This window comes from Dipodomys merriami, unplaced genomic scaffold (assembly GCF_024711535.1).
Source record: "Dipodomys merriami isolate MVZ:Mamm:240054 unplaced genomic scaffold, mDipMer1.0.p SCAF_6, whole genome shotgun sequence".
NCBI classification, from domain to species: Eukaryota; Metazoa; Chordata; class Mammalia; order Rodentia; family Heteromyidae; genus Dipodomys; species Dipodomys merriami.
In genome coordinates this window covers 54,115,962-54,127,378 of record NW_027206179.1, presented here as the reverse complement: position 1 = coordinate 54,127,378, position 11,417 = coordinate 54,115,962, and positions in this window count along the sequence as shown.

The following is an 11,417-nucleotide window of genomic DNA, read 5'->3' as shown; positions in this document are numbered from 1 at the left end:
GAATGCTTAGAGGACTTTTAAAGCTTTGGATTGGAATACAAAGTATGGCGGAATTTTGTAACCCCCAAATTATCAAACAAACTTGTCCCAGCAGACTTCTAGTGAGAAAAACACACATCTCTCAGAAAGGAGTTAATAATTTTGCTTGACTTCAGATGTTTCAAGACCTTTGCCTCCCAGATGAGTGCCCAATGGGATCAAGATTGTTCTCAGGCCTTCTGTATGTATTAAGTATGGTGGCACCTGGTTAAACCAATTAATCTACTATTGTTATTATAAAAAATATGTGAGGAAAACCAAGTTATCACAAGAAAGTATTTATTTTGTCCTACAGCTTTAGTGGTTGCATCCATGTTTGGTTGGCTCCATTGCTTCTGTGTCTATGGCAAAGCAGCATATCATGGCAGGAATCATTGACAGAGGAAGCTGTTTAATGCGCAAGGTGGTCAGAGAGCAAAGAGAAGAAGATGCTAGGGTCCCTACATCTCCTTCAGAGACACTTGCTCAATAGAGCTTCTAACTAGGCTCCATCTCTTAAAGGTGCCATGAGCTGGGGATTAAATCTTTAACTTGAGGGCTGTGTGTTGAAGTTGGGCACTTGAAGTCCAAACTCTATGGATGAGAAGCTTGTGAAAGGCACCAAGCATTGATACTTACCAGGGTCTGTTAAAATCCTTCTCTCCTCTTCTTTTACCCATTCTAATCATTAAATAACTCTAATCAAATAATTATTATTATTAAGAACTTAGGTATCTGTCCTGGAGCTTGATGGTAGAAAGATGACTTTTGGGATTCTCAGAGTCTTTGTGATAGTATAGTCATTTCATTTGAAGCATTAGTATAGTCATTTCATTTTAAACAAAAAAAATTAAGACAGTTGTGCAAATGAAAGCTCACAGCCAAGAATAATTCAGAACCAGTCAAATACCTGCTGTTGATAGGTGAAGATTTAATAAAAAGTTGAGAAATATCCCTAGGCACACTGATCTCCACATGTTTTCCAGACTGCTGTTCTCTGATGTCAGGTGTGACATCGCTAAGTTATTAAGTGGTGAAAGAATGCTGCAAATAACTTGGTAGAGTTTAGACAAGCCATCAGCATAATTACCCACTGTTCATAGAAACATCAGTGTGAAACAAAAAAAGAGAGAAACTTACAAGTATTTAAACTCCTACTTCAAGTCAGATCAGAACTTTCCTTCCCTAGATGAGGAGGGGTCACCTTTTCTCTACTCAGAGACTGAGTTCTTCCTACCCTTCGTAGACCACACTTGTGCCACCCTTCCTCTCTATCCTCCACTTGCAGCCATCTTCTCCACCAACTGAGTGGACCAACAAAACAGGCCCTGATTGTTTTCCCCCAGATGATCCACTATCACCTATCACCAAGATTGGGTTCACACAAGTGTACCCCTACTCTAGATCAACTAGGCAAGAGATTCTAGCCTTATTGCCAGAATAAATAACAAGTTGCAATCATTTATCAGTCATCAAGTGTCTTAAAGGGCCGAGAAATTCAATACAAATAAGACAGTCACTTCAGTAAAGAACTGAAGAGAGAAAATATCACCAAATATTTCTCTGGCTGAGGAGACTGAGATATGATGAGCAGGGTTCAGAGCCTGCCTGGACAGGAAAGTCCATGAGATTCTTATCCCACCAGCACATAGCCTTATAAACTTTAATAACTTAGCTTTACAAAAATTTAGTCAGATACTTACCTTGGCATCATTTACATTGAAATTGCAATGATATCGAGATTATTGGCCAAAGATGACATGCAATTTTGTGAAGCATTCTGTATTTTATTACCTGCACACTATTATTATTATTATTATTATTATCATTATCATTATTATTATTATTAATAGCAACACTATTCATAATAACCAAAGTATGAAATCAGCCTAGGTGTCCATCAATCAATGACTAAAGAAAACATGGCACATAGATATAATGGAGCATTGTTCAGCATTAAAGAAGAATGAAATGATGCCATTTGCAGGAAAATATATGAAACTGAAGATTACCATATTGATAGAAACAAGCCAGCCCCAGATATATAAATATATCTGGTTTTGCTCATATGTTAATATAGACCTACTACTCCTACTACCCTACCACCACCACCACCACCACCACCACCACCACCACCACCACCACCACCACCACCACCACCACTACTACTAATATGATTATAAAAAGAAGACTGTTGGAAGAGGAACCAGAGGGAAGGAGGAGAGAAAGGAAAAAGATGATAAGTAAGTTGAACATGGTCCCAGTGCATTATCAATATATATGAAAATAGAATAATTAATCACATTAAAATCTGTTAAAAATAATGGGTTCACTTCTGTAGATGGGGTGGATTTAGGCAAAGTACATTATATGTATTTATGTAAATATCACAGTGAACCCCCCTTTGTACAATTAAGCTAATAAAATTCTTTAAAATTCTTTTTGGCCATAGTTTCTGTAGCTATCAACCAGAGAATCCTAACCTACGCCTCAGGCCTCACCCAAAGGCAGCTGGAGGTCCTTGGGAAGAGAAATGCCAAAAGTATGTATACAGAGATGTTTTAAATATCAGTCCACAGAATAAATCTTTAGGGCAGATATTACAAGTTGTAGACAGTTTTCATTTGGACTCTTCATTGTAGAAGTGAGGATTGAGCTACTTGATGCTGTAGATAATTAAAATTCAAAGGGAGACAAGGTCACTGATATAGAGAAGGGTAAAGTGGCAAAGTGCCATAGACTCCAACATAGGAAATCATCTGTATTTGGAGAACCTGAGGGCATGACTCATAGGAGAGAACACTGAACTAGGTAATAGAGTGAATTCACAACTGGGGGATGAGGGGTGGGATAAAGCAAGTAAGCAAGAGTGACATAAGATCATGGCCATTGAGCAGCCTACTTAATCAGTTTAGGCTCTACCACTTGAGCCACATACCACTTGTAGTTTTTTCTGAGTAAATTGTTGGAGATAAGAGTCATATGGCCTTTCCTACTCAGGCTAGCAGGATCTCGGATCTCAGCCTCCTAATTAGCTAGGATTATAGGTGTGAACTATCAGCACCCATCTTGAATATATTCTTACTGGTACTTTTTTACCTAGACTATCCTTGTTAGTTTTGATTTTCCTCCCATCCTTCATGGTCCTCTGAATCTAAAACTATCATGAAAATTATTTTTTTCAAGAATCCTCTAGCTCTGATCACTATCTGGTTGTGCAGTGAAATGGACAAACTATCTGACAAACTTCGGACTGACAACACCAGGGTCAAGGAATAGAACAGAATGTGGCTGCACTGTTATTCTATTGTGTATGTATAGTGTCAGAGTAATTAATACTCCACTTTCAAACCATAGGTCTTTATTGGACAATTCTAAATTGACAGCAGCACACAATGTTATTATATGACTAAAGTCTATAGCCTCTGGAAGCCTTTGATTTGAAGATGTCAAGTGCCAGAAGTAATCCATATCTTGCTAATCCAAAAACATTAACAATAATAAAACAATTATCTTAAAGATAATTGATCGAATTTTTTCTATAATCATGCTACCATGTAGTTGAGTATCATGCTCTTAAAATATGTGCAAATTGATCATATTCCACTCAGAAATCCACTTCAGCTCCACAGGAAACAATCTCTCTTCACATTTTTTCCAAACAGCCTGAGAGCTGTCAAAAGTGTCAAAAGCTAAATCTGACATCTCCCTAGGACCACAAGGTTACCTTCTGGAAAACTCTTCCTTTTCTTTGAGATGCAAATTGGGACTGACATTATCTCAAAATTACATTGGTAGACCCAGGTGTCCTTGAGGTGACAGTACTTGCTCGTGGAAGTAGGTAAAATGTCCAAACTACCTGAACCTGTTGGTCATGCTGGCTCTTTTCCCTTAGATTTCTGACCTCAAACTTGTTTCCTGTGACTGTCTTGCCTCTCCCACGAAAATATTGCAAGGGTCACAGCAGATTGAGCAAAATCATAGGTGAGAATTTCTCAACTACAAATGAGATTCCCTCAAATATAACTGTGGATACTGGGTCTAACTGGGGCCATCTTGGCATCTTGGTGGATGATAGAAGCTTTCTGAAAACTCTTAGAGGTGACATCCCACCTCCTTGCCCCAGATGATAGTCACCTAAACTCCCAGAAGTGGATGGGGTGGGGATTTGGACAGTAAGTTCCCAGACCATGAACTCACAGTATTCTTTGACCTCTCAGGTTATGTGACCTTGTCCCAAATCATAACCCTATTTAAGCTCCACCACCTCACTTTACACCATGCCTCATTTTACACACACATCTCCTCATGTCACCATGGCATCCCTCTTCAACTCTTCACTAGAGTTGATCAGGTTTTTTAAGATAATTTTTCTGCTCTTTCTTTATTCTACTACCCTTGTGACTCAGTGTTCTAACAGTATTAAGTGTATCTGAGGCTGGAAAGTTTGGGGGGACATGTGTCCATTTGCAGTTGCTGGCATTCTAATAAAGATTCTTGATTCAACCTCTCAGAATGTGACTTCTCTGTATTTCATGATTGAATTCCCGTATAACAAAATAATCAAATTTTAGAATTTCAAGCTCCATGAACTTTCCCTTTAAGACAATCTGTGAAGTAGATGGGCAGGGTTTATAAATATCATAAGGCTTTGAGTAGATTCTGCCAAGGTATTTTTTTTAAACCACCGATTTCATGGTTTGTAGAGCAGTGTTAAAATGATTGATTGAACAAACTAGTGACTTAACAACACATCATTTTGTAGTATTAAATGTCTGACTTGTTGCAAAATAAATAAATAAATAAATATTCACATACCCACAATTCTTAATGACAACATGGATGGAAGTGGGAGGGTTTTTTTTTTACATCAATCAAATGCTGCTTGTTTACTTAGAAAAAATATTGCCAACCTCACAGTCTCCACAGTGGTGAACTGTGGGCTAGATGCCTCATTTCATCTGCCTGGGCAATTCTAGCAACATTTGCAGTAGGAATAACACATCTTTCATCCATAATGCACTTAAAACCAAAAATGGAAAAAGCACAAAGCACTGTTTTAGAGATACATCATTTGTCTAAGAATGCTGTTGAAGTAGCTCAGAGCTTCAAGTTCATAAAGGAGTTTTCGAGTGAGTTCGTTGCACATTCATTAAACACCCATATTTTCAGGTTTTACAGCAAAGATATGGAGATGAAAACAACCATACAGAGCCTGTGCATTTGATTTTATGGTTGAAGAGACATGGAGGGAAGGCAGGAAGAAATGACAACATGGTGTGACAAATGCAGTAAAAGTGTGCCTGGAGAAAACTAGGAGAAATCTCTCAAGGGAGATGAAGAAATGCTAGTTATAATAACTCTGGAGTTGACAGAAGTGATTTCCCAGAAGAGGTCAGAACTGGACTTGGGAGAATCAGCCATTTCCATGGTAAAACATTTTGGACACCAACACTTTGGGCAAAGGAAGCAACACTCACGTGTGCAGAGACACAGAAATGAATAGAAACAATTGAAATCTAAACAGATTTGCAGATCACTGAAAATAAAGTGCGAGGTGAAGCAGGAGGAAGCACTGTACACATGGCCTAAAATGCTGGATTCTTTTTGTTCATTCACATCTTCAAAAAGAAGCCACATACTTCATCTCTCCGTTTTTACAATCCTTTGGTATATGTCTATTTGGGCAATAAATGTCCCATAGAAAGAGGCTATCAAACATTAAAGGCAGAATTGATTTTCCAAATAGTTTTTTCCCCCCTCCTTTCAATTATGGCTTTTTGTTAAACTCAAGGTCAATGTGGCCTGGCATTGACAAAAAAAAATGGTTCTGGAGTGAAATAAGGACAGTAGGTCTAACAGGTGCCATGTTGGCAACATGGTGGATGACAGCAAATTGGGCTTAACTGGCACCATCTTGTCTTCTTAGAACCAAGAAGTCCCACCCCCAGGTGATGGGCATGCCTGAATTCCTAGAGGCCAGGGCGTGGACTTGGACAATAGGTTACTGGAACTGTCAGTCCTGTGCCATAAGCTTACTAGACTCTGGAGCTCCCTATGATCCTCCCCCTGACACTGACTCTATTTAGGGCCCAATCAGCTCAGGTGCTACTGCCCCATGCCTCCTGTCTCCTGGCTCTCCTCAAGTCACCATGGCATCCCACTTCAAGTCTCCATTGAAGTTGACCTGTTGTGTTGGAACTATTTTTCTGTTCTTTCTTTGCTTTACTACCCTCATGGCTCAGTTTTCTAACAGTGTTAAGTATATTCAAGGTTTCAAGATTTCTGGGGACATGTATCTGCCTGTAGTTGCTGGCTTTCCAATATAAACTCTCTATGCGACGTCTCAACAGATGGCTTCTCTGTATCACGTGGTTGAATTCCTTATAACAGGAATTTGAGAGATTTGGATTCTACAATGGTAAACTTGGAAGTTACTTAAACATTGTGTGTGTGTGTGTGTGTGTGTGTGTGTGTGTGTGTGTGTGTGTGTGTGTGTGTGTGTGTGTGTGTGTGTGTGTGTGTGTGTGTGTGTGTGTGGGTGCGCATGCATGTACATGTGCCTGTCCTGGGACTTGAGCACTGTCTGAGTTATTTTGTTCAAGGTTGACACTCTTCCACTTGAGCTGCAGTTCCACTTCCAACAATATCATGGACTTTCCTGTCCAGGCTGATTTCAAACCACAGTCCTCAGCGCTCAGCCTCCTGAGTACCTAAGATTACAGTCATGAGCCACCAGTGCTCAGCAAATTAAGCTTTTATGTTTCCACTTTCCTACCTGAATTGTGTTATTCAGATTTTCATCTCCATGACAAAGCTCTTGAAATAATCCATTTGTTAAACAGGAAAGATTAAACTTAGTGTTTCAGAAGGTTTCAGTCCATGGTTTATTAGCACATTGTTTTTGTAACTGAAGTAAGGCATAATGGGGTACATGGGGACATGGAGAAGGAAACTCTCATCTCAAGGCAACTGAGAAGTAAAGACAAAAAGGAAGTAGGGTCTCTATCCCCTTCTAGGGCATGCCCCCAGTGACCCAATTTTCTCCCACTAGGTTCCACCTCCTAAAGCTTTCACAACTCCCAATAGTACCATGAGTTCTGGAGGAACCATGCCTATTTAAGGCAGGGGCCTTTGGAGAACACAAATTGTCCTTGACAATATCACACTGTCTACAGAGTAGAGTCAGAGCACCAGAACTGTTCCTCTTTTTAATTTGTGGGCATTTTCTTAACATAATATTGCTTTCAGCACATTAGATTAGATAAAGACACCACCTTTTTAGAAATCCCTCCAACTATGCCCAGTGGTAAGTAAGTTGGATATTGGGAAGCCAGCAGAACTCCTTAGAGACTTAAGTTGAACTAAGGGAGAAACTTGAAGGTTCTAAAGGTAAGACGGTTTCATCCGGTTCACCCCATCACCTGCCTCTACTGGGACTCTGCCAGGCCCCTAAATGATTACACAAAATAGCCATAAGGTTAGAGGACATTCTCATAAAATCTTGACAGTTGATGGGAATCTGTTCTGTTCTCCTCAGTGCTGCTCCCATTGACTACCGCCCCTCCCACCTTTCTGAAATTCTCCAGCCTATTCTCCAGCCGGAAACCTTAATATAAATGTGAAAACACATTTCCCCACCCCTCAGGTGTCAGGCACCTCAATTCCATTTCAAGCCCTTAGCAGGGATTCTCAAGGCATGTCCTGAAATGCCTTGCAATTCTCCAGCTGCCTTTGAGCCTGCCCCCACCTAGAACTCTACTTAAGTCCTTCTACCCCTTCTCACATTATGCCACACTTCCTGTCTCCTGACTCTCCTCAGATCACCTTGGTGTCCCTCTTCACCTGACATTAAAGCTGATCTGGTCAGTTGAGTTCAGTGTCTCTGCCTGCTTTCATTCTCCTTGCTTTTTTGAATCCTAGATCATTTCCCTTACAACTGTGCCTACGGAAATTGTGAAGTCTTCCCCCAGTCTAACAGATTCCTTTAGTTGGGAATTGGGAATGCAAGTTGTTAGGCCTACCCTCCTTCCACTGCCCTCTGCTGAGACCTTTGATAAAGCCTTGAGTCTGAAATCCACAGAGTACAATGAAGAAGCTGTATTGGCAAGATCTCAGAATATTTATTCCCTGCAGAAACATTTTCTTAAACAACCTTAGCTATTTATTCAACCTTGCATCTTAGAAGAAAATTAGATGTTGAGGTAAAAGTACCCTAATGGGAATATCAAAGCTGATTTCCGAGGAATGAAGAATTTCTTCCGAGGAGAAGAAAGTAATGCCTCAGGCTTCTGTTCCAATATGAGAATCATAGGCTTGTGGTGGAGAATCTGTTATAAATGAGATCCCTCCAGAGTTTGAACACTACAAAATTCTATCATTTTTATTTTTTTATTTTATTATTATTATTTTTTAATTGTATTTTATTTTGAGAACATACTGTACAGAGGGGCTACAATTACATGGGCAGGATAATGCATACATTTCTTTTTTTTTTTTTAATTGTATTTTATTTTATTTGAGAACATACTGTACAGGGGGGCTACAATTACATGGGCAGGATAATGCATACATTTCTTACCAAGCATTGCAGCCTCCTCCTTTGTTTACCCTTCACTTCCCTTCCCCGCCTCCCCCCTCCCCCCACCCAATTTTACCCCCCTCCCCCCACCCAATTATACCCCCCTCCCCCCACCCAATTATACCCCCCTCCCCCCCACACCGACATTGTAAAGCTGGTTTTGACATGACATTTTGTACTTCTCATTGTTGCAACAGGTCCACCTGAATCCTTAAACGACTTGTTTGTCCCCATCTCCTCCACATGTTATACTGACATCAAATATAGTGAAAGCGGGGGTTACACTGTGGGGGAGGGACATACATAGCAACAAAGAAATAATCTTATAAATGCCTTAGAAACACATGCATGAAAGAAACGAAAACATTAAAATACATATTTAAGGGTTCATTTTCCTAACATCACATTATCTGACCTTTTCCGCTTGACTCATACCTATACTAGATATTGCAAATAAGGGAAACCATGGGACCTATGCTTCTTTGGGCCTGGCTCACTTCACTTAATATAATTTTTTCCAAACCTTTCCATTTCCTAACAAATGGGGAAATGTCATTCTTTCTGATGGAGGCATAGAATTCCATTGTGTATATATACCACATTTTCTTGATCCATTCATCTACTGAGGGGCATCTGGGTTGGTTCCATATCTTAGCTATGGTAAATAATGCTGCAATAAACATAGTTGTGCTGGTAGCTTTAGTGTGGTCTTGTTTGTAAACATTTGGGTAAATGCCCAAAAGTGGGATTGCTGGATCATAGGGGAGATCTATGTGAAGTCTTTTGAGGAACCTCCATACTGCTTTCCAAAGTAGTTGAACAAGTTTACATTCCCACCAACAATGAAGTAAGGTTCCTTTCTGTCCACATCCCCTCCAGCATCTGTTGTTATTAGAGTTCTTGATTTTTGCTGTTCTAACTGGAGTGAGGTGATATCTCAATGTTGTTTTGATTTGCATTTCTTTTATGGCTAGGGATGTTGAACATTTCTTCATGTGTCTATTGGCCATCCTTCTTTCTTCTTCAGAGAAGTTTCTCTTTAAGTCTTTCGCCCACTTATTTATTGGGCAGTTGTTTCTTTGAGGATTTGTTGTTGGGTGGTTTAATTTTTTGAGTTCCAAGTATATTTTAGATATGAGACCCTTGTCCGTTGTATGGCTAGTAAAGATCTTCTCCCAATCGGTGGGCTTTCTATTGATCTTGCCAGCTATGTCATTTGCCCTGCAGAAGCTCTGCAATCTTATGCAATCCCATTTGTCCAACCTTTCTTTGATTTGTTGTGCTTCCGGGTCTCTATTCAAAAATTTTCGACTGGAGCCAAGGAGACCTAGGGTTTCTCCTATTCCATCCTGTAATGTTTTCAGAGTGTCTGCTTTGACTTCAAGGTCTTTGATCCATTTGGAGTTGATTCTGGTGCAGGGTGATATATAAGGATCTAGCTTTAGTTTTCTACATGTAGTTAACCAATTTTGCCAGCACCATTTACTGAAGAGGCTGTCTTTCTTCCATTCTATTGTTTTAGCTTCCTTATCGAAGATTAGATGGCTATAGGTCTGTAGGTTCATTTCTGGGTTTTCAATTCTATTCCATTGGTCCTGAGGTCTGTTCTTATGCCAATACCAAGCTGTTTTGATTACTATGGCTTTATAGTAGAGTTTGAAATTTGGTATTGATATTCCTCCAGCAGTGTTCTTTCCATTGAGGAGCGTTTTTGCTATTTGGGGTCTTTTATTGTTCCATATGAATTTTTGGATTGCCTCTTCTATTTCCTTGAAGAATGAGGGTGGAATTTTGATAGGTATCGCGTTGAATTTGTAGATAGCCTTGGGAAGTATTGCCATTTTCACGATGTTAATCTTGCCAATCCAGGAGCATGGGAGGCTTTGCCATTTTTTAAGTTCTGTGTTGATTTCCTTTTTCAAGATTTTAAAGTTTTCATCATAGAGGTCCTTCACTTCTTTGGTTAAGTTAATTCCTAGGTATTTTATTTTTTGTGGGGCTATTACAAATGGAGTTGCTTTCCTAATTTCAGCCACACTTTTCTCATTGTTGGCATATAGAAAAGCCATTGATTTTTGGGGGTTAATTTTATAACCTGCTACTTTGCCAAAGTTTTGAATCAGCTTGAGTAATTTGGGAGTGGAGTCTATGGGATTCTTTAAATACAAGATCATGTCATCTGCAAAGAGGGAGAGTTTTATTTCTTCTTTCCCTATTTGGATCCCCTTTATGTCTGCATCTTGTCTTATTGCTGTAGCTAGGCATTCTAATACTAGATTGAAGAGAAGTGGAGAGAGTGGGCATCCTTGTCTTGTTCCTGAGTTAAGAGGAAATGGCTTTAGTTTTTCACCATTGAGTATAATGCTGGCTGTAGGTTTGTCATATACAGCCTTTATTGTATTGAGGAATGTTCCATGGATTCCTAATTTTTCCAGAACCTTCATCATAAAGAGGTGTTGGATCTTGTCAAATGCTTTTTCTGCATCTATTGAGATAACCATGTGGTTCTTATTCTTGCTCCTGTTGATGTGATGAATAATATTAATTGATTTGCGTATATTGAACCAGCTTTGCATCCCTGAAATGAATCCTGTTTGATCATGGTGTATGATTTTTTGGATGAATTGTTGAAGTCGATTGGCCAAAATTTTGTTGAGAAGTTTTGCATCAATGTTCATCAAAGAAATGGGTCTATAGTTCTCTTTCTTTGATGAGTCCCTGCCTGGTTTTGGGATGAGGGTTATGATGGCTTCATAGAATGTGTTCGGTAGTGAGCTTTCTCTTTCAATTTCATTGAAGAGTTGGAGGAGTATTGGTG